Below are 25,185 nucleotides of genomic sequence, written 5' to 3'. Positions count from 1 at the left end.
TATTTTATGAGGGGCTTTATGATTTCAGGAAAAGGACCTATCCCACACCTGGGAAGAAGTAGAGAAGAGATGAACGATATCTTGGGTCTGGAGGCTGGGAGGATGGCAGCAGTGGTGGTGGGCACTGATGGAGGACAATGGAGACAGCTCTGGACATCGTGGTGACAGGTGTCCGAGACAAACACACGTTTCAGAGAGGCCCTGCCTTGGGCAGGCATGGGGCATGGGCTCGTGCTCGTATTCCGATTGTGCTCAGGCATTGACTGAGCGCAACCTAGAGGTAGCATGGCTTTGGCACAAATGTGGGGGTGCCTCCGGGGGGCGGGCAGCAGCTGGGTTTGCCAGGCAACCACACTCCGTACATTAGATCGCAGTTGCGTTTTTCTATGACTGCTGCAGCTATAAGACCGTATAGGATCTAGTCTCTGATTACTTCTGGGCTCTAGCGCCAGCTACTCTCCTGCTGGCTTATCTGCTCCTGTCATGCTGGCCTTCTTGCTGCTCCCTGAACATTGAATATTCTCCTGCCTCTGCATTGACTAGTTCATCTTTCTGGAAAATTCTCATCATATATCTGTGTAGGGTTTGCTCCCTCAATTCAATTTCCCACTCAAGAGTTCCCTTATCAGAGTTGCCGTCCCTGACCATCTGTCCAAAATAGCTCATGTCCTCTTACTCCATCTTATTGTCATTTCTTTTTCTGCATCATGTTTGTTTGTTTTCTGGTTAAGTCCATTAGAATGTAAGCTGTATGAGAACAGACCTTACTTCTGCTCACTAATAAATGACATGCACCTAGATGAGTATCTATCACATAAGTTCTTAGTAAATACTTTCTGAATGAATGGGTATTCACTTATGTTTCAATCAACCCACATGATCTTTCTTATTGTAAACTGTACCCTTAGTATATACCAAGAGGGAGATCTATTACTTTAAGACATATGGCAGTAAGAAGTACTTTAATAATCTGCTAGAGAATCCCTACGAGGGAGATGATAAAGGTCATCACTGATATTTATAAACTTTTTTTCAAATGTTTGTTTATTTTTGAGAGTGTGAGAGGTAGAGAGCAAGCAGGGGAGGGGCAGAGAGAGAGGGAAACAGAATCCCAAGCAGGCTCCGTGTCGTTGGCACAGAGCCCAATACAGGGCTCAGACTCACAACCCGTGAAATCATGACCTGAGCTGAAACCAAAAGTTGGATGCTTAAGCGACGGAGCCACCCAGGTGCCCTGTCACTGATATTTAATTTCATGACACAAATCAGTGAGGAAAACTACTTCCTTATTTTTTAGTTGACTTCATTTATTTACAGTCTCAGACCCCGGTGAGCTTTTTTAACAATACATCACACTCCAGTCTCTAAATCAATATGAAGTCTTTTGTTTAGGCTTTAACACTATTGTGTTATGTTTTACTCATCATTGTGTAGTGATTCTGTGGATGCTCTAACCCCTCCTGCCGGCATCCCGTCCCCCTAGGCCTTCATCTTTCTTCCTTCCTTTCTTTCTTTCTTTCTTTCTTTCTTTCTTTCTTTCTTTCTTTCTTTCTTTCTATGTATGGAAAAATTCATATTACATCTGGCCTACATTTTTGTGCTGTGTTGACCCCATTGGATTACTAGTCTCCATGGGATTCGAGGACTCCACTAATCAGTATCCTGTACTATTTTAATGACCACATGGAATGCAATCCATTCTTCCAGATTATTATAGTTGATGTTAAATGGAACTCAGTCTAAGCCTGATTCTTTTGACTCACCACTGGATGCCTCTTTCATACACTCAGTCTGTTGCTGTTTATCATTATTCCTTGTTTATATTCTTCTCACCCGTTTCCATTTGTGCGAATGTGTTTGTGTGCAGGCCAATTTTACTTCAATTTTAAAGCAGGATTTCATGAGTTCCAATTAAGTATTTTTCTAATGCTCAAATATACAGTGTCTACTACAGGATTCCCTTTGTGCTCTAATTTTGTAATGAAACTGAAAGGAAATCAATCAAGTTCCTCTGGCATGGGTTGGTTGTTATAAACTCATGCTGTTTATTGCTTATTCTGAGCTCCTCTGGATTTTACAGAAACGTTTTTCAGTATGTTTCCACTATTTTGGTAGATTATTACTAAACCTAAATCACACTGTTTGTTTGTTTGTTTATTTTCAGGAAATCAATACTAGGTTTACATTTTTAGATTTCTTTGTTCTATCTCAGTTCTTCCTGATTTTAAAATGGCATTGAACACGACACGATTAAGCAGTTCTTCTGACAAATGTATGTGTATCCACACTATTACTTACTTATAATATATGAAGTTTTCCAAATAATTTTACTCACAAAGATACAGTATTACATAAATACTCCTTTCGAGTAATGTTCTGTTTTATGAAGTATAGGAAAGGAGATAGTTATAAACCATCATTTTAGATGTGATAGCTTATTAGTTTCATCATGAAGAGACATAGAGATGGTCAATGTATTAGTTTCCTAGGCGGCTATAATAAAGTATCACAAATTTGGTGGCTTGAAACAACAGAAATTAATTTATTCTTTCATAGTTCTGGAAGCTTGAAGTCCAAAATCATGGTGTTACAGAGCCATGCTCCCTCTCAAGACGCTAAGACGCTTTCTTGCCTTTTCCTAATTTCTGGTAGTTGCCATTACTTCTGGGCTTATAGCTACCTCCATGCACTCCACTCTCACCTCTACCATCACAGGCCTTCCTCTCTATGTCTCCTTTGTAACTTTCTATTTACATATCCCTTTCCTGGGGTGCCTGGGTGGCTCTGTCAGTTAAAAGGTTAAGCATCTGACTTCAGCTCAGGTCATGATCTCAGGGTTCTTGAGTTCCAGCCCCACGTGGCTCCCTGCTGTCAGCACAGAAGCCCTCTGTGGATCTTCTGTTGGCCCCTCTCTCTGCCCCTCCCCCACTCATGTGCACATGTGTGCTCTCTTTTTCTCAAAAGAAAACATTAAAAAAAAATTTCTCTCCTTTCTCTTATAAAGAAACCAGTCATTGGATTTAGGGTCCTCCCTGATTCAGTATGACCTCATCTAAACTTGATTACCTCTGCAGAGACCCTACTAACCCCAAAAAAGTTATATTCACAGGTACTAGAGGTTGGGCCTTCTCTTTCTGGAGGACAATTCTACTCAGTACAGCCAAGTTCCCCAAGCTCTGAATCATTGGCCAGTCACTGCCCTGAAAATATACCAGAGAATTTTCTGAGTCCATTTGGGCTACTACAATGATAAAATCCCATAGACTGGGTAGCTGAAACAACAACCTTTTATTTCTCACAGTTCTGGAGGCCAGGAAGTCCAAGATCAAGGGACTGCAAGATTTAGTGTCTGGTGAGGCCCCACCACCTTCACACTGTGTGCTCACTTGGCAGAAGGGGCCAGGAGGTTCTACAGAGCCCCTTCCATAAAGACACTAATCCTATTTATGAAGGCTCCACCCTCATGACCTAATCACCCCAAAGACCCACCTCCTAGTACCATTAGGAGATGTAGATTAGGATTTCTACATATGAATGTGGAGGAGTCCAAACATTCCATCTGTAAAAAGGAAAATCTGGCCAGTGGTTCTCAGTCTTTGTTTGCTCTCCTTCTCTGGTGAACTTGAGGGACACTTGAGTGATGCTTTGACCTAGATTAAAGGCAGGCTTAGTGTCTTTGCCCATTTTTAACTTTTTCTTTCTCCTTCCTTCCTTCCTTCCTTCCTTCCTTCCTTCCTTCTGCTTTGAGTCCTATCCTCGTTCTAAAAGATACTGAGACACAAAATCCAAGAAGGCAACATATCTCCCAAATGGCAATGGCAAAGAAGGGGAGAGAGAGGGAGAGGGAGAGAGAGAAAGAGAGAATTTCTCAAAAGGGAACCACATAGTAAAACAGGATCTTTTAACCTCTTTACCTCTTTGCTTCCCCTGCGGAAAATCCTACTTCTACCATGGCTGATTAAGGACCGGATCCCTTTCAGAGGCATTAGAGGGAAGAATTGAGCTCTTCGTAGAGTTCGAATGCCTCAAATAATTCCCAGAGGCAATAACTTTGTCTTAATTATTTTGTAACTTAAGAGCTTGCTTAAACCAGTGGTGTGCTGGTAGGCTGGCTCTACTAAAAAAAAAAAAAAAAAAAAAGCACCCTGATTTGTAGCATTTGTCAATTTGCATGGTGTGAATACTTTCATTTACATGGTGTGAATACTTCCACTGTGGTCAATTTCATGCCACTAATGACTTAACAACTGGCTTACAAAACTCCTGAACATTTCACAATCAGATCCTGTGAGTCGGCATGAGTTGGCCCCAGCATATCCCTGACTCAGCTCATCCGGTTTCTGTATGACAGTATCGGAGCTTGCAGCGCCACCAAAGGAATAGACGTGGATACGGCACATTATGGTGTGGGATCTGGGAAATATGTACAAGAAAGCATTGACTATCACAAAAGTTTAACTATTTTTAATTTCAAAATGCAAAGTAAGACAATGAAGGCAGCACCTGTGAAATGATCAGTTATTACAAAAGTTGCAATTTCTCCTGTTGGCAAGGATGCACGTCATGGGCATACCACACTGCTGGTGGGCGTTCACATTGCTATGGATTTCATAGAAAACAATTTGGTGGCTTTTCCCAAGAACCTTGACAAATTTCTTGTCCTTTTGTGCTGTAGTCTTTTTTATTATACTTTATTCTAAATGATGTTTTTGGGTTAAAAAAAAAGAGATGTCAAACTCTATGAAATAAATTAAATCTTCAACTTCATCCTCTTCCTTTCTCTTCTCTTACCAGCTCCTAGCATGCTGCCCTTTCTGCTATTTCACAATCATGGACAGGCACCATCCCTACTTCTGGCCTTTGTACCTGCTGTTCTCCCTCCTGTGCTATCTTCCTGCTGAAATTTGCATGGCTTACCTCCATGCAAGATAAGTTCCTTATCTTTTCAGAGCGGACTTCCCAGACAATGTGATTCAAAGCAATACTGCCTCACCACTCTCTATTCCCTTGCTTGGTGTTATTTTTCCTTGTAGCACTTATTATGTATAATATTATACATATTATTATGTATAATAATTACGTATATGTATTATACATATATATGTATTATATGTATAATATTATGTATAATTATTATGTATATTATGTATAATATTATATTATTCATTAATTTATTTATTTTCTGTTTCTCCCTACTGTGAGCTCCATGGGGCAGGGATCACATTTATTGCATTCACTGTGGAAGTGCCATACCTAGAACAGGGCCTATCATCCAAGAAGGCACTTAGTACATATTTGTTGAAATAGCAAATGGGTGAATAAATGAATGTGTGAATGAATCTTAAAAATCTTTTTTGATTTACACATTGCCAGAACGTGTTCTCCCTGAGGCCTGCTTAAAAGTCACTCATTGGTATGTACCACAGTTTATTTAGTATCCTATTGAAGAACACTTAGGTTATTTTAAGTGTTTCTTTTATTGAACATCCTTATATGTACATCTTTATACACCTGCATATCTGTAAGTTAAATACCTAGAACTAGAATTGTTGAATTAAAGGGTTTTTATTTAAAATATGGTGGGATATTGCCAAATTGCCCCCAACAGGAGTTAATACTCTTTTAAAGATTAAAAAAAATCTTTTAAAAATTTCCTATTTTGGATCAAAAAAAAAAAAAAATAGACCTGTTAACAAATAGGTCTAGATGGATATTTCAAATTTATTTATTTATTTATTATTTATTTATTTATTTATTTATTTATTTATTATTTTTAACATTTATTATTGAGAGAGAGAGAGAGAGAGAGAGAGCACAAGCAGGGAAGGGGCAGAGAAGGGGGAGACACAGAATCTGAAGCAGGCTACAGACTCTGAGCTGTCAGCACAGAGCCCGATGCAGGGCTCAAACTCACAACCTGTGAGACCGTGACCTGAGCTGAAGTCGGGCATTAACCGACTGAGCCACCCAGGTGCCCCTCAAATTTATGATGAAAAATATAGGTAGTTCAAACCAAAAGCCAGGATTCATGAATAAACACTAAGAAAATTTCCATTCCTATTAAGAACAAGACAAAGATACTCACCAAAGACAAAAGGGTTGGATGCAGCAGGATGTTGGAGAAGCTGAGAGCATGGGTGATGTGGTCAACAGGGCATTCTGTACAGGAATGTACAGGCATACACTGAACAAGGGGACACATCTAAGAGAGTGCCACTCACATGATAGACAGCACAGATTTGTGTATTCGATATGACAACTTTCTGGAGATAGCAGAAGACCATCTTGTTCCAACAAAATCAGGATATTATGACAATTTTCTGACAGATGAAAGGAAACTGTCTTGAGGAAGAGTGTCTTATTCTAATTTCGCAGAGGTAAAAAATGGTGTAGTGTTGGCTCTGAAAGACAGCATCAGAGGATGTCCCAGCTTAGCCCATTTAACCACGTCAGGAGCTGAGTGGAGCCAAGCTGCCAGTAGAACATTGATACCATGATAGTGAACTCTGTATGTGGTCTGGGCTGATGAGCCACAAGCTCAGTTTCTCACTGAGTCTGGTGAGGACCATCCATTGACAGCTGCCTGTCAATAGACAGCTAAAGATCATCTGGAAGAAGTGAGACCTGCCCAGGCTATGGGGATTTGTTGAAATCTATTGCTTTATCTGCCCAGAGCATACACAAGGCTCTTTAAACAGAGAGTGGTGTCCTTGACACCAGAGAGATGGCATGGGAAGCAAGCCTCATAGCACCTGTTATCCAGTGAGATAGGATGGACATATGTGTGTATATGAATGACACTGCATTGTTCGATAAATTCAAGCAGTTGTAAATGCATGCTATCTTTATACACATAGTACTCTGGATGAGTGTGTGGAAGTGTAATCCAAGTATAGAATTCTCTAGAACAAATTCAAGCTTCTCAAAAGAAAAAAGACTTTGCTTAGAAATAGAAGAAACAGAATAAGTATGTAATAACTAGGGGAAAAAAGGAAAATTGAGTCAGATTGGAATGAAGATGGACATAATTAACAGAGAACACAAATGCCCATTTTTTAGATCAAAATGGGCTTTATTGCCCACATCCCCAAGTTCCCCCCAACTTATCTATTTTCTGTACAAACAAATGCTTGATTGATGCCATACCAGGGTGATGAGACTTTTCTCATCACTGTAGGAAAGGAAAGGTGTTTTTGGAACTCTGAACCTCCAAAAACTTAGAGCCAATCCGATAGGAACAAACTTTCTCAATTTTGGTTATTTCCAGAACAGACTGATTCCCTTATTAATATGTACTTTGGAACATGTTTCTCTGCCTTAAAAAATGTTGTTAATGATACTAGTATTGTCTATAAAAACTTTTTAAGACCATATCATAGTTGGATGCTTTATTTGTTATTCTCATTTAATGCTCTCATCCAACATTATGAAACATAACTGTGTTGTTAAATAATATTTAGGAAAATGTGCCAAAGGACTGTAAAATGATTTAAATTTTTTTTAAATGTTTATTTATTATTTTTGAGAGAGAGACAGAGTGTGAGCAGGGGCGGGGCAGAGAGAGAGGGAGACACAGAATCCAAAGCAGGCTCCAGGCTCTGAGCTGTCAGCACAAAGCCCAATGAAGGGCTCCAACCCATGTATCGTGAGATCATGACCTGAGCTGAAGTCAGACGCTTAACTGACTGAGCCACCTAGGTGCCCTGGATTATAAAATGCTTTAAAGGCATAATCTGAACTTTAGACTTAAGAGAATATGGGTCAAGTCCTGAAAAAGATCTTAAATCATTTTCCTCATTCATTCCACAGCGAATTATTAAACACCTCATATGTGAAGCATTTTGTGAGCAACTGTAAAAGGTAGAAAAGAAACAGGAAATGTGGCCCACAGTTGACTTGAAACTTGTACTACAATAGGGAAGATGTGGCATGCTTACATGGAAATAACAAATAAATGAGGAATCCAATAAGAAAGCAACAATACATTGCTTTGTATACTCACTGTACTGCAGTGAGTAGTACTGTATATAAGTGGTATAGAAGAAACCAATGTGAATTGAAGGATAAAGAAGAGTTCTTGGAAGAAGTAGAATTTGAGCTGTACTTGAGACTCCGTAGGATTTTTCAATTCATTCAACAGTATGAGCAGTGACTTGTAGGCTAAAATAAGCATGGAGCCCATTTCTGTAACTCAAATGGAGCAGAAGATTCATGTGTTGTGAAGTCTAGATAACTGAGAGGAAGGTCAGAGAGGGAGCCCTGGATGTGCCTGATGAAGGAATGCCTGAAAATCTGGGCGTAGACGTTGATTTTAACTTTGCAGACCATAAGGAATTTTTGTCGGTTGTTGTATTAGTCAGTGTTCTCCAGAGAAACAAAAGCAGTTTGTATCTGTGTACCTCTATCTTTATCTATAATATATCTAAATAAAATGTAACACTATATATCTATATCTAAGGAGATTTATTATAAGGAATCAGCTCACGTGATTATGGAAGCTCAGCAGTCCCATGATCTGCTATTTGAAAGCTGGAGAATCAGGAAAGCTGGAGGTGTAAGTCCCACTCGTCCAAGGGCAGAAGACTGATGTCTCAGCTCCAAGTCAGACAGAGAAAGCCTAGTCTCCCTTCCCCCAGCTCTTTGTTCTATCCAGGCCCTCAGCAGATTGAGTGATGCCTACCCTCATTGAAGAGGACCACCTGCTTGACTCAGTCGACTGATTCAAACGCTAATCTCTTATAGAAACATCTTCACACACACACTCAGAAATAATGTCTAACCAGATATCTGGGCATCCTGTGGTCCAGTCAAGTTAACATCAAAACTAACCACCACAGTTGTTGAATACGGGAGTAACAATTCAAAACAAAACATGAAAAACTTCCCTTTTAGGAAAAACTAACTTGTGGTAATGGATTAGGTGGGCAGAGGCAAGACAGATGAGAAGCCATCAGACCTATAAATAGGCTCTGGCAGGAATATGGAAAAGAAGTTAGAAAGGCTGGATGGGAATAATGGCAGAAGAAAGAAAAGTCAAAGGTGTATTTTATAGGGGGGAATCTTACAATATTTGGTGACTGGCCTGGAGGTGAATAGGTGAGTCAAACACTTTATGTCTGGATGTACCATTAGCAAAAATAAAACTTTTGAGGGAAGAATCTGGTTTCAAGAAGGATGAGTCGGGTTAATGTATATAGATTTTCAGATATTCACATGCAAATTTAGGTAACTGGAGATACAGCTATAGAACTTGGGTATGAGTCCAATGACTAAGTGTTATGCCTTGGGGAGGTAAGAGACAAAGGAAGGACCTTTGCTCTCCTAGGCAGCCAAAGATTATTACAAAGGCTCACCCATGGATAGAAACATGTTTATGGACGTAACAGTCAAATAGCATAGTTTTAATAAACCTGAGAGCCTAGGGGGCTCAGAGTTCATAATGGCACTGAGGAGAAGGGATCATAGAATAGAGCACTGAAGAAGGGGAGAGACAGAGGATATTTAGAGTCAAAGGAAATCGAGCACCTGAGGCAAGCCCTGTGAAAGGCCATGCTGGTGGTAGGTAAGGGAATCTCTGGCACGTGGTTGGGTGGAAAACAATGACAGAACTAGGGAAGGCAGGAAGAAGAACCAACAGCTCAGGCGGAAGAGGCGGGCACACATATTTTCTCAAGGTAACCAAGTTGCTGTCCACTTATATAAAAATAACCTCAGTATCACTGAGCACTGCCTGACATTAAATGTTTATAATTCTTAGCTATTCGTAGTATTAGTAGGTTATAAAAAAAAGCAATTGCTCCCTTCTTTTCTCCTTATATGGTACAGCTACAGTTTCTATTCTGACTCCTTCCCTAAAGTGGGTTTCTTCGGGGCTAGGCAGCTTCTTTCTCCCCGGTCCTTGGATATGAAAAAATCAATGTGCCTGGTTATACGGGGTCCTCCATGATATTTGTGGAATAAATATAAATCCATGAATCAAAGTATGAAATGTGAATGAATAAAAGAAGGGAGGAAGGAAAAGAATACAGATTTACATATTTTGGGCTAGTTTAGAAACTATTCAGCCAGATGATAAAAATCTAACTACAAAAGTAACATAAAATGCTTTTATCCAGTAAACCTACTAGATTTGAATTAGGGAAATTCTGCATATGTGCTTTCAAGGGCTTTACATTCTATCACGAGATAAAACTCCAGCATGATTTTTCTATATCACAGATTAAGTTATACTTTAGGTAGGATCATGTTTCCTACACATAGCACATGTAACATCTATCTTTAAAAAATTAAAAAAAAAAAAGCAAATTTGGAATGTGGGCTCCCCTGACATCATGTTGTTATATAGCATCTTTTTTAACAGCAGATCGTACAAAAGACCATTACCTTAAGTACATTTTCCTTTCTTAGTCACTGGAACAAATACAAATATTTCCTGTGGTAGACTTGCGTGCTCACCACGACTCCGGGGTCTCCTTCTGGGAACACGCCCCCCTTGGAATTAGGTGTGGCCACGTGACTTGTTCAGGTCAATGAAATTGAGTGGAAGTGATGGAGATCACTTCTGGGTCAAAGTATGTTATGGATGGTGGTCGTGCTCCTCACGCTTGCATTCCTGCCTTGGTAGATTCTGAAGCATCCTATTGAGAAGGTGGGGCGCCATACGATGATGGAGCCTTTGTCATTCTGAGTCCCTGAACATCTATGGTGACAGCGCACCCTGCTGACCCCAATCGGACACAGTGTGAATGAAAACTAAATGTTCGAAACCACTGAGATTCTTGAGGTTGGTTGTGACCGCAATATAATCTAGCATATCGTGACGGACAAAGTCCTTCTGCTTAAAAGAAAAAAAAAAAAAGTATTTTTTTCCCCATAAGTCTGATTGTTAGAGAAAAGATTCTGTATGACTATGTTATTGCCCTTATATAGATAAAGTCAAAATACACTAAAAACTAGAAGGTTTATCCATCTTTTCTTTTGAGGCTGAAGGATTAGAGCTGCATTTCATAATTTGTTTTAGTTTTTGTACCACATTGACACCAGTGTCTCTATATTTTTAGTATGCGTAAGGGAAATTATTGATAGTTCCGCTTTTACTATTTTATGTCTTCTTGAAAAAGGTGATTTGTTTTTATTTATTTGCCCTGGGTTCAACTTTAAGAAAAAGATATAAAGATCTATGATATGCAAATAAAAGATTTGTTTTATTCCAATACAGAAGTGAACAGCCAATTTTAAATTTTTGTTTCTAAATGTTGAAGTCAAGGAGAAATGAGAGGAAGACCAACCTGCTTACCAGTCCATATTATTCTTTATTTCCATAAAGTCTTCTTTTAAATGTTCATCATACATGCAAATGCATAATGCTTTTTTTCCACTCTGTCTCACACACATCCTGGAATCCCCTGTGAGCTATCAGCCCGGGAGAACAGCCCTTTAAGATTTTGCTGTCTCTATTCATTGCATATACTGTAGCTTTGTACGTGTTTATTTTGCTAGTTATATGTGTTCAGGCAGGAATTCAAATATGTGATTCTCATTCTTGCTTTCCAAGAGAATTCTCCTGAGGGGAGAAAAACAATGTACATGTTTCTCTTCTTATTTGACAAAACCAAAAACAATCCTGGATTTAGGCCCTTACAAGGAAATATGTTCCACACAAAGTAAGAGCAAAGGACTATCTTTGTTTCTCTTCCAGCCTTTGAACCCTGCCCACTGTTATTAAGGGGAAATGTAGGCAGCATAGCATTGGCTCTAAAATCAGGAGGTCTTTCCTGCTCCATTACAGGCAGAAGGAACAGAGCATTTACAGAGAAGTAAACATTTTTTTTAGCAGGGGAATGATGGGGCCATAGTCATACTCTGTGTCTGAGAATCACTGATACAATCTTTTTATGTTGAGGCTCAGTGAATAAAAGTATGCACATCACTGAGGGCAGGAAATGCTTCAAATGTTTAAGGGGGAAAAAATAAACAGTTTAAAAACCAGTTTAGAGGAAAATGGTGTGACTCATGGAAAAATATCCAACTTCAAGTCAGAGCTCTAATAAGGTTTCCTGGGCCCATAAGTGCATGAAGTTCATAAAAATGTCCCCACCAACCAATTATGATTACTCTCTGCCTTTAATTACTTTCCAACTGATGTGGAACTCAAGATATTATTAGCCTCTGCTTTGCTGAGGTAGACAGTCGAGCAATACAGTATAGGGCAGAAAAGAACAAAAAAAAATCAGAATGATGAATAGAGAATGCTGCTTGAAAAAAACCTAAAAATTTTTTTGATATGGTCTTTGTTGGACATTTCCTCCCCTTATCTGCTTGTATTTCCACTTTTGAGTTGATAACGCCCAGACTGAGTTGAAAGACGGTGATGGTTCGGCCATTCTCTTCGGAGTTCATTGTGACTTTTTTTTTTTTTTATCATCAGCAGAAATAGAGGGAGACGGAATTAAACGGGAGCCGCAGAACTTGCGAGTGTGATAACAATACAAATGGATTTTCTCTAACAGAGAAAAACAGCTGTCTCCATTATTTGAATGCTTCACCTTTCTCCGTTCCATTAATTGGGTCTTTGATCACAAGCTGAGGTGGAGAGGCCCTGATAAGGAATAGGTTATTAGTAAAGTAGCCTAAAGGAATGAATTGGGCCTAGCACTTGCTGCAGAAGATGAGATAAACTCATAATGCCTGTGTATGTGAGTGGTGGAGACTGATAGGGCCCTCCGACCGCCCTGAGCTGCTTGCAAAGGGAGAAGACTAATACTCCAGTGCTATGATAGCTAAGGCAGGATATAAATTGAGCTCCCGGGAATGGCATAGGATACAAATTCCATAAAGAGTTTTCTGTAAATGGCTTACACTTTTATATCAAACTGTGACAGAGTAGTCACTAAAAAAAATAAAATAAAATAAAATAAAATAAAACAGTTTCTTGATCTCACTATATGTTGAACACAACTGGAGGCTTTCGTATAAGAGGGAGGAAAAATGGCTGTTAAATTTGTTCACCAAGACATTAATAAGAGCACCCTTTGAAGTGCGGTAAAGCTAAATTGGAGGAATTAAATTTGATTGAATCTAAGCCTGTTTATTTTTCATTTCTGCAGAGCGGGTGTTGAGTGATTTGTAATACTTCATTGGAAATCTTCAGAAACTTGCTATCATGTAATCCATTTTTTTGCTGAAGAATACGACCGCAGGGGACAAGGCCATATTGGTTTGTTGTTAATGTACTGGAAAGAGGTACTATGGAGAAAACAGTTAATATTAAATTACGAACACAAGGTTATCTTTCTGCCGCACATGCTCCACTGCCCTAGGCAGGGGTAATCTGTTAATAGCATTCAGCCAAAATGACACCATTAAGGAACTGAAGCTACACATCTTTTGCAAGCTGAATGATGTATAAAGCTGGTTTTCTATCATCCTAGATGCAATAAATTATCCATGCTGCTAAAAATTGATACAAGACAGAAGTTTGATAGAACGAGCACCCAGACATAAATGGAAGGCCAGGCTGGCAAGAAACGACATGACGACGGGAATACTGCCACCAGGGTGTTTTTATTTGTGTCGTTCTCTCTCCCCCAGCTCTGATTTCTCAGGCATTGGGAGCCTTGGTGGCAAGTGCGTTACCGTGGCATTTTCCTGGTACAGAGTGAGGAGTGACTGAGCAAGAGAGAAAATGAGTAACACATACAATTATGCAGATGAGCACCTCGGAAAGGTTTGGATGTCAGGTCTACTCTGAATGAATCATTGCATTTCAGCTTCCGTTTCTGATTGTCAATGCCTGAATATGAAGTGAAGGACATTATAAATGGCTTGCAGGGAGTCATCTGATTGGTGTGTGGCACATTAGGAAATCATAACCTACTCATACTCATTGCCCTTCATATTATTGGTTCCATCAACATGAAGAATAAATAGCTGGGAAAACAGTTTAGGATCATTTCCCATGATAGTTTTTCTCATTTTAAATTAATACAAATGCTTAATAGACTTAAGAGACACAGAGTATCTATTTGTTCTAGTCAAGTCCGCACTGTGTCAGGAAAAAAGATTTTCTAAACTACAATGGCAGTACCAGTGGAGCAAAGTAATGTATTAAATCAACACATACTAAATTTGCACCATATTCTCCAGCACTCTGCTAGGCATTGGAGTTGTAAAGATAAAAAGATATCATTCTTTAAATCCTTGCAATCGAATGGGACCGTTACAGTTGCAGTGAAATGTGTTGATGGAGGTATGCGTGGGGCGATCAGAGCTTGGAGGAAGTGCATCCTATGTCTGCCCAGGCACTCGTGGCTGGTTATACAGAGGAAGCGACCAGCACAAAGAGAACTTTTTAAATATCCCAACAGAGAGGAAATAAATGCAACCAATAAGCCCAACCACAGTCCTCATCATATTCACATGATAAGAAGGACAGAATTAGCCACTAGACAGATGACTATAGTTAATGCACAGAATTCATGGCACATACCAAATGAGGACAGCATGTGGGGTGTTTACAGAAGCCCGGAAGTGAGAAGATTCATGTTGGCCTGGGTTCACCAGGCAGGAGGCATTTATTGGCGCCCAGGGGATCATCCCCAGCCTTTCTCTTTTTATTCCCAATTATTCACCAATTCTAGTGTGTCCCAAATGTTAAATATCTGTCACTGGATCTTCTTTAGTCCATCCTTATGAACAGAACTCTAGAAAACCAAAATATTTTCACTAGCGTCACCACCACAGCCTCTTCACTGCTGTCTCTGCTTCAGCTTTGTCCCTCACCAATCCCTTCTCTGGAAGGAGGCCAGAGTGATCTTTCTAAACAAAAATTGACCTGTCACTCCAGTTGAAATCCCATGCTATGGTTGCCCTTAGGCAAAAACCAACACCCCTCAGTCTGGTGTATAAAGCTCAGTATATGCTGGTGTGGCTACCCCTTGAGTCTCTGCTCTGTTCACTCCGATCACATTGCCTGCATCTGGGTTCTAATCGCTGAACTACCCCCAGTTTCTTAGTTTGCCAACCCCTATCCACCTTTGAACCTCCAAGCAGTGGTCGCCTTTACTTACTTTTTTCTCCAAAACCCATCGTCTCATCCCTTCCCTTTTCCTAGCTAAACTGAATTTACCATTTAGATGCCAGAACCTTCCCTGATAACCAAATATGGAGTGACGTTCCCTTGTCTCTGACCTTGTAGCACCTGTACTTCTCCCGTCTTAGATTTTTAACTCCCTTGGGGACTGTACGTTCTGTAAGGGTAGGGTCTGTGGCTCTCTCATCCACTTCATACCTTCAGTTCGTAGCACAGTGCCTGGCACCCCGAGCAGCAAATATTTGTTGAACATTGAATAAATGAGGGAGACAGCACACAAGTAATGATCTGAAGAAACGGTTGGGAATGATCACAGGAAGATATCGAGACGACAGGGAATGTCTTGAGATCATTCAGATACTGGGAGACATTTCTCACTGACTGAGCTCAGAAGAACTGGGTGGCCGACTCAGTTGGAGGCTGAACGAAGAAGGAGAAAGAGCAGTATGGTGTTTTTAAACTGCAGTATGTTGACAGGAAACAAGCTTTTATTGGAAAAGAAGGAAGAGGAGATTGGGCAGTAAACCTGAGATGGCTGGGCTATTTTCTTTCATGCTAAATTGTTCAAACTGAATTTGGATGTTCCATGCATCTGTCATGTAGTTGCTTACCTTTGCACTTTATTTTGTACTGTGTGGACATTTTGATATCCTAAGTAGAAGTCATGAGGTGCATGTAATGTGGGGAAGTTATTTTCAACGTCTTATACCAAGACTATATATAAATACTAAACCGTGAATTAGCAATTAAATTAACAGTTGATTAAAAATCAGATTAACAATCTACTGAGTGAACAACATTTACTTAATTCTTATCTTGTTCCCCAAACTGGTAAACAAGAGAATGAAGGGTAGGCTGGCTGCAAAGTGTGGGAGAAAAGCCTGGGAGAAAAGTCGGAAAAGGCAGGTGCACAAATGATTACAACAAAATGTCAGGTGATGATAGAAGGCTCTGTGGGGCAGATACTGGGGAAGAAGAGAGAAAGAAAATGTAGTAAAGGAGATGACATTTATACTGCATTTAAAGACCCAGGAGCGGGGCGCCTGGGTGGCTCAGTCGGTTGAGCGTCCGACTTCAGCTCAGGTCACGATCTCACGGTCCGTGAGTTCGAGCCCCGCGTCGGGCTCTGGGCTGATGGCTCAGAGCCTGGAGCCTGCTTCTGATTCTGTGTCTCCCTCTCTCTCTGCCCCTCCCCCATTCATGCTCTGTCTCTCTCTGTCTCAAAAATAAATAAACGTTAAAAAAAAAAAATTTTTTTTTAAATTAAAAAAAAAAAAGACCCAGGAGCAATGAATAAAGAAAAATAGGAAGAGAAAGGAAGCAAAAGAAATAGCAAAGACATGAAATAAAGGAAAGATTTTAAAGAGCTTCATGGGCAGCGACTTGGACATAGTCAGGATTTTTCATAAAAGCCCTGTTCTCGAATATTTTATCTTTGTCCCCATTAGAACACTTGTATTGGTCAGAGTCATCAGGTCCTGGTTCCCTAGATTATTCACAAGCCATATTAAACCCTGTGTGATATGATCTTTGCTTATGTCTTCAGCAACAATCGTCTTCCCATTCTCTCCAACACCATCTAACTGCTTGTGCTCCTTCCCTACCATGGCATGGTGTCTCTTCTCCATGGCTTTATCGATGGCACTCCCTTCTGACCGACATACTCTTTCTTTCAGGTACCACCTCTCAGTCTACCTCCTCTCATCCCTAGGTCAGGTCTCCTTCCCCTTGAAATAAATACGCTGCATTCATTATTCAACAAGGACCTGTCAAACTTCTCCAGGTACTTAAAAGTATGAGTTCAGGGTTTGGGTTTGAGTACACTTTGCCTGATCTATGAACTTGGTTGAATGAACTTGGGTTATTTGCTTAACTTCCATGTATGATCCAGTTTTCTCATCTGTGAAATGGATAATCATAATACCTATCTTACAGAGTTTGAGGGCAGATGAAAGGAAATGATACTTTAAAAAGTATTTGTATATATAAATAATTCAAAATGTTTGGCCATTTTATAATAATAATAAACTATTAGTACAAGCCAAACTTGTATACTAGATGGTGAAGACACAAAAATGCATAAAGCACAGGTCCTGCCATCAAGGATTTCATGAACTTCAGAAAGCAGACGTATAACCAGATAGTATTAAGAGTGTGAATTGTTCTGTGGTAAAGTGATGTTGGACTTTCTGAAAAAGGGACCGTCTCCTACAGTTTGCAGAACGATTGAAATGGATATTTTAATCTGTTTGAAATCTACTCAAAGGACTACCAGCTATTTTTCACCCAGTCTGCGTAAATTTGGCATTCGTGTGTTAACATAAATCAGAAGAACCCGGTATAAAATGATACGGTTGAGCATTCAATTTAGCTGAGAACAAGCCCTCAAAGAAGTGAGAAGGAACCTGTCAAATCCATTAGGCTGTATGCCTTTATGTTATAGATGAAGAAGCTGTGACCCCTACCTGCACCACAGGGGTTAAGTCCACAGATGCGGGTCACACAGCGCATTAGTGACTACATGAAGGGAAGGACCCCCATTTCCCAATTTCAGTTCGGCACGCTTTCCATCATGGCACTGATATCCCTTTGCTTTTGTTTTCTCATTACGGCAATTTGTTTCGAAACCTGTACAAACCTGGTTCTCCAAGAAAAATTAAACATGGCTTTCCAGCCTCATGCTCTTTATCTGACATTCTGGTGTACTGTCCTGGGCTCGGGCCAACCCCGGTACCTCCTCCGAAGCCTGGAAGACACCTCCTATCCTCTACATAGCCAGCCCTTAGGGTACCGGAACAAAATGACTCCTTCCTTTTCTAATGTCACTGCACAGAGTTTTCCAAACCTCTGCTTTTGGCACTCCCTTGCAGTCTGTATTGTTTCATGTTTCATGTATCACTCTTTCATTGTTTCACATACAGGCGTTTTTTCTTATGTAGGAAGCACTGATCACAAAGCATTTCCATGTTGCCTAATACTAGGCTACTTGGTATATGAGGGTACTCAAACACTTTTGAATGGAATTGACTGAAGTTTAAGTACTCTTCCTCCAAGGCCCATGTCATTTGGGGAGAGAAGTACATCCTTTGTATTGTCCTATGTATTTGGAGGGATAGATTTGAGGGGCTTGCTTTGCTCATTTTTAATAAACTGGATATTGAAAGAAAAGTCTATACCTCACACATCCTACTTTTTCCTCAGGTTTGCACAAGCCATTTCTTGTGCCCAGAAAAGTCTTCCTCCTAAACCACGTGGATAACATCTCTTCATCTGTAAAGTCTCTACTGAGATGTCGCTTCTAGGAGACTCTTCTGCAAACTCTCAGTATCATTTACACTTTCTTCACAACACCAGTGACATGGAACTAGAATGGATGCTCAGGGATCTAGTAGAAACTAGTCTGTAAGTTCCTCAAAGGCAGATGTAGCTTCTTATTCACTGTTTTGTCCCTTTTATCCTATATGGAGCAGGACACGTTCTGTATGTTCAGTAAATGTTTGATAAGTGTGTGAATCAAATTGTTAATTTATAGCATATGGACTGTGGAAGAGTGTGACCAGCCTACGTAAACCTTGCTGTAGGAAATTGAAAGTCCTCTCGCCATATTTCTGCTTCTTAGAATGTCACATTATAAGACAGATGGCTGTAAAATTGTGGTTTGTTAAAAGGTGGCTTTGAATATCAATCAAATAGTGATACATTTGATTGCTTTATTGGTAAGCAGTAAATAGTGTTGCTCTTTGAAGCACTAGAATATGTATCTTAATAAAAATGATTGGAATGGTAAAGTTCTTGGTGTCTAAATCAATATTCAAGTAAACAATAGCTTGACAGAACTGCGATTGGCAGAAGTGTGAATGCCATATAAGTGCTGTATGCATCTAGGATACTTTCCTAAGATTTACAAAAGATAGAGCATGGGTTGAAGGCAGGTTGTGGAGAGCAGGTAATGTCCACAGCAAATTGTATCCCTACTGTAGTTATCATTCTGTGCATCCTTGGCAGCTCCGGCCAATCCCGGCTGGATCCAGGTGCCAGTGTTTTTATCAAACAATGAAGTCACTACATATATGGCAAAGAAAATGCTTATATTTTCATTTGCCATGTTTCATTTAAAAAGTGACTTCCTTCAAAGTTGGTCCTAGGATAAATTGATGAGCACGGAGAGACTTCTGGAAAACCCCAACTTATTTTTTCTTCATTTCTCCTGCCCCACAGTATTCTCAATTTCCTAATCCACTTCACTTATCCCCTCTATCAAAACCATCTACAACCCTTCACATTCTTAATCAGAATCAAAACTCAAGAGGGGGCTTTATAGAATCATTCATAACAAAATACAAAGTGTAAGATCAATGCTCTGTTATTTTCAAGAATACTTACCTTATAATCAAACACAAGAAACCTTATGGTAATTTGTAATGATTCTCTAATTATGGCTTTGTAAGAATCAAGGAATGGATATATTGATATTTTGAGGGTAGGAATAATCTTTTTGACCTCCCTTATATAACACATCAATGAACTCAGTTAATGATGTTAAATATGTGTAGTAACTTTTGACATTTTTTCTAAGCCTAACATTTTCTTCAGGGAATTTTTAGAATCCCATGATAGTCATCTAATTTAATAGCTAGACCACCAATGACTAGGTAAGGCAGGTTAGGATATAGACTCTGAAGCTGGACTCCCTGCATTTGATTTCCAGCTCTGCTACTTAATAGCTGTGCCAATTTGGCATATAAGTCATATAGAACTGATAATAATACTCATCCCTCTAAAAATTTCGATTAGATCAAGTGGTTGATAGTGGTGTTCAAGTTTCATGTGTATTTTCTTTGGTTTTTGTTTGATTGTTTCAATATCTAGAGAGGAGTGTTAAAGTCTCCTATTATGATCCTGGTATTGTCCATTGTCCCCTTTAATTCTGTCAATTTATGCTTTATATATTTTGAGGCACCATTTTAAATTGCATACATATTGATATTTTTTTCTGTTGAGTTGTCCTTTTTACATTAAAAATTATCTTTCTTTATATAATACATTTGTTTCAAAGTCCCTTTATACTGATATCAAAATAGCCACCCCACCTTTTTTGTGGTTACTAATTGCCTGGTATATTTTACTCTATTTACTTTCAACCTATCTGTGTTTTTACATTTTACGTGTCTTGCCCATGGGTATCATTTAATGGTATCTTGCTTTTTATTATTTATTTATTTATTTAATGTTTATTTTTGAGAGAATGAGAGAGAGAGCATGAGCACAGGAGAGGCAGAGAGGGAGACACAGAATCTGAAGAAGGCTCTAGGCTCCAGCTGTCAGCACAGAACCAAATGTGGGGCTGGAACCCACGAATTGTGAGATCATTACCTGAGCGGAAGTTGGATGCTTAACTGACTGAGCTACCCAGGCACCCCATTGCTTTTAAAAAATCTACTCTGTCAATTTCTGCATTTTCCTTAGAGTTTTTAGATTATTTTCACATGGTCATTTTCTCTCTTTGTGTATATGTCTTCACATGGCATTCTTCCCTTGGCATGTGTCTTTCTTGGTGTCCCTTCTCCTTTTCTTATAAGAACACCAGTAGTATTAGCTTAAGAGTTCCTTCAACTCCAGAATGGCCCTATCTTTTTTTTTTAATTTTATGTATTTATTTTTCAGAGAGAGAGAGAGAGAAAGAGACAGACAGAGTGCAAGTGGGGGAGAGGCAGAGAGAGAGGGAGACAGAATCTGAAGCAGGTTCCAGACTCTGAGCTATCAGCACAGAGCCCTGTCGCAGGCTCGAACTCATGAACTGTAAGGTCATGACCTGAGCCAAAGTTGGACGCTTAACTGACTGAGCCACCCAGGCGCCCCCAGAATGGCCCTATCTTAATTTATATCTATGAAGACCTGATTTCCAACATTAACAGGTACCAGGGGTTAGGACTTTACCATATCTTTTGAGGGAACATAATTCAACCCACAACACCCTGCTATTTACTATTTCTGTCGCTCTTCATTCCTAAAGATCCAACTTTTCTCTGTATCATTTTCCTTCATCTTGAAGAACTTTTGTAGAGCAAGTTATAGGCAAGAAGTGCCTTTAATTTTGCTTTATCTGAAAATGTCTTTATTTTTCTTTCATTCTTCAAAAGTAATCTCACTCCATATATAAATACAAGTTAACAGATTCTTTATCTCTTCACTTTAAATATGTTTTATCTTATGGCCTCCATGGTTTTTAATGAGAAATCTAGGGTCATTTGAATTGTTGTTTTTCCCCTGTAAGTACCTTATAATTTTTCTCCAGCTGCTATTCAGATTTGTTTCTTTATCTTTGTTTTCTAGGAGTTTGTTTGTGACATGATGAGGTATGATTTTCTTTGAACTCCTCCCATTTAGGGTTTATTGAATGTCTTGAATCTATAAATTTATGCCTTTCAATCAATCTGAGGTGATTTCAGCCATTATCTTTTCAAATATTTTTCTTTGTCTTTCGTTTTCACATGAAACTCTAATTACATTTATGTTAGAATTTGCAATATTGTTCCACAGATTACTTAAGCTCTCCATTTTTTTCATTCTTTTTTCTCCTCTGTTTTTCAAATGAGATCACTTCTATTTGAGAATCAATCACATTAAAGAAAATTTTTGGTATGTTAATGGTAGTGCATATATATATATATATATATATATATATATATATATGAAAGACTTATACATATTTACATATTACATATTTTTTAGAGAGACTTATACACACACACACACACACACACACACATATAATTTATTTATTTATTTATTTATTTATTTATTGAGAAAGAGAGAGAGGGGTGGGGGAACATGGGTAGAGAGAGAAAGAGAGAGAATCCTAAGCAGGCTCCAAGCTCAGCACAGAGCTGGATGCAGGGCTTGGTCTCACAACTGTGAGGTCATGACCTGAGCCAAAATCAAGAGTTGGATGCTCAATCAACTGAGCTACCCAGGAGCCCCATGACTATTATATCTATGTTTTGTAGACTCTAGAACTGGTTGTCCTCTGGAGAATGTTGCTTTTTTTTTTTTTTTTTTTTTAATCAAGCACTCTATGTGGGAGGGACAGACGGCTGTCCTGTAAGGGACTGAGAATGTAGCGGTACATGGCGGGGGACCTAGTGTAGTGCTCTTCCACAGAGAACTTTGGTGCTACCCAGACTCTAAATGTCTCCAAATAGACAATAACTCCAAAGACAGTCAACCTAGAGATAGCTGTTGGAACGCCTGTTTAAATAACACCAATGCCTGGAAGGAAATACTTCTTGATATGTGACACTGAGGACTCTGGGGTGATGGGCCCTCCTCAGGAAACGTAAGTTCCTATGGAGAGTACATAGTGACAGAGACCTGTGACATATGATTTGTGACTGCTACCAGGGCTCATTAGAATATGTAAGCTGATGACACTTGATGAAACTATAGTTACATTAAGGTGATATTGAATTGTATGGCTATTTTCAAGTGCTTTTAGTTTCCTCCCCTACTTTTGAATAGTTCACAATCTCACTGCTGTGGTTCTCACTTCAAATTCTCTTAATAAATTCTGACTACAAGTAGCTGAAAGAACATTTATTTGACAATGTCAGACTCATGTCCTTTGTGATAATTTCTTGATCTCTGATCTGTGCTACATCTGCCCTACAGCTTGAATAATTGTATAATTCTGGAAAGTAATGAATCTAAAAACGTGAGGAGGCCCATTGAGGTTACCCCGTGTAAACTCTGACCTATCTAGAGACAGAACTCTGTTGGATGGAGCATTTTTGGTCTGTCGATTATGGTGAGTTACTCTGTTGTTATTGCTGAAAGTGCTTCTGGGAAGAAGCAGTGAAGTCAGCGAAACACTTCACTCAACAAGAGATGGGCTCATTGTAGAACTTTGTGTATCCTTTCATTTAGGTCTGGGTTTATGCTCTCATGGCTCGTTTGATTCTAGTTCTTGAATAATCTAAAAGGAGCTTCTACCTAACAGACTCTTAACTCTGGAGAACACACTGATGGATACCAGAGGGGAGGTGGGTGGAGGAATGAGTAAAATAGGTGAAGGGGACTAAGGAGAGCACTTGTCATGATGAGCACCGGGTGACGTATGGAAGTGCTGAGTCACCATATTGTACATGTGGAACTATTCTCACGCTGTATGTTAACTAAGTGGAATTTAAATAAAAACTTTAAAAGAAAATAAAAGGGGCTTCTTCCAAAAGAACGAGGGGTGTGTTGATCTTTGTACATTCGCCACACACACACTTACTCTCTGCCCTTTCCTCCTTTCTCCCTAGTTCTCTTCACCCTGCTCAACTAGATCATCACATTATTCGAGTTCTTGCTACCGCCTGACTTAATGAGATACATTGCATCGCACTCATAATGGTAAAAAAATGTGATTAAAACATACTGTAGCAGATGTGTCGAGGAGAATACTATTTCTAAGGCTGTGGGAAGCCATTGGAAGTTTCCCAAAGAATTATTTAATAAATTCTGCTGCTCATAAAACTAAGAATGAGATTATTACTGATATATTCATTCAAGACAAAAACAGAGAAAAGAGAAGATTGTTTAGTTAGAGAAAGAAAATGAAAGCAAAAAGAAAGATTTTAAGACATAATTCTAAAATGAGCTTACAGATAGACTAAAGAACATCTGGGTAGCCTTTAGTGAACAGTTAAACTCTTAAAAAAATTGCCAGATGAAGAAGGATAAAAAGGAAAAAAACGACTTTTCAAATAGCTTCTATGCTGTCGGCAACTGGATCAATGCGAGTGCTGGAGGAAACCGCAGAGATGTTTTCGTGTAAATAATACAGGTACTTGAGGTTTTAAAGCATTTTGTTCTAAAGTTCCTGAGGGAAGATCTCACTTGATAAATAATAATAAAATAAACAGAACCTTGAGGATTTTAATAGCAATTCCACTTTGGACCAATTTGGTTCAGGGTTCTTCTTCTAGCCCAGTGAGACAATTGACATTTGACACTCAGCTTTTGGTTCTATCGAGTTCTGTGTGTTTCTGAATCTTCCCTCTCCATTGATTCACTTACTTTTATGGAGGAAAGACAAAGAGACCAGTTATTTCGTTCTTTGCGATAACAAATGTTGATTGGGGTGATTACTTTTGGCTCCAATGCTATTTTGGAGTCTATGTGTGACCTTCTGTAAGTAGGAAAGTAAATGCTACCGTCTCCATCATACTGAGTTTTCTGAAGTTAACATTCAAGAGTAATTATTCTAAGAGTCATGAGAATAGTCTAGATGACATCTACAATTTTTGCCAATAAATTCTGTCTATAATATAACGCTCCTGAATTATTCTTCTGATGGCTTTATGTACATTTTGTGAACTGCTTTCTTATCCCCATTCATATTCTGCTTATCCTCTATCAGAGAATGGCTTTCAGATGTCCACTAATGGCTATGTCATGTTGTGTATTTGGAAAAGGGTGAAATGTTAATGTTTATGCTTTTGTTTATCAGAATGAGTCATATAGTTAAAAGCATATGTGGCCAGATTGTCTGTCATCGTGAAAACTCTGGGCCAGTCAAGTAGATGGCCTGGCCATTTCTCCTTTTCTCTTCGCCCTCCCCTCACATACAAACGTACCTTACCCGGTACTGTTTTAGCAGCTTAAAAAAATACTGTTTCATTTGACCATTCTCTGCATCTCCTGCTTCAAAAAAATTAATCAAGGGGCGCCTGGGTGGCTCAGTCGGTTACGTCTGACTTCGACTCAGGTCATGATCTTGTGGTTCCTGAGTTTGAACCCAACTTCCGGCTCTGTGCTGACAGCTTGGAGCTTGGAGACTGCTTCAATTCTGTGCCTCCCTCTCTCTCTGCATACCCCCCTGCTCGCACTCCGTCTCTCTCAAAAATAAACATTAAAAAATTTTTTTAATTAATCAAACAAACAAACTCCGTAGAACTCTAATAGTCTTAAATTTGTCTGACCTGGTCAAAGCCTCCTCCTATTCATATATATTCTATTTATAAGCTTGGCTCAAATGATAGTATGTACTTAATAAAGTTCAGATTGAAGAGGGCTTGGAAAATAGCTAGAAAGCATCCAAGAAGGTGTAG

This window comes from Panthera leo, chromosome F2, assembly GCF_018350215.1.
Source record: "Panthera leo isolate Ple1 chromosome F2, P.leo_Ple1_pat1.1, whole genome shotgun sequence".
In the NCBI taxonomy this organism is placed as follows: domain Eukaryota; kingdom Metazoa; phylum Chordata; class Mammalia; order Carnivora; family Felidae; genus Panthera; species Panthera leo.
This window is presented reverse-complemented; position numbering follows the sequence as displayed.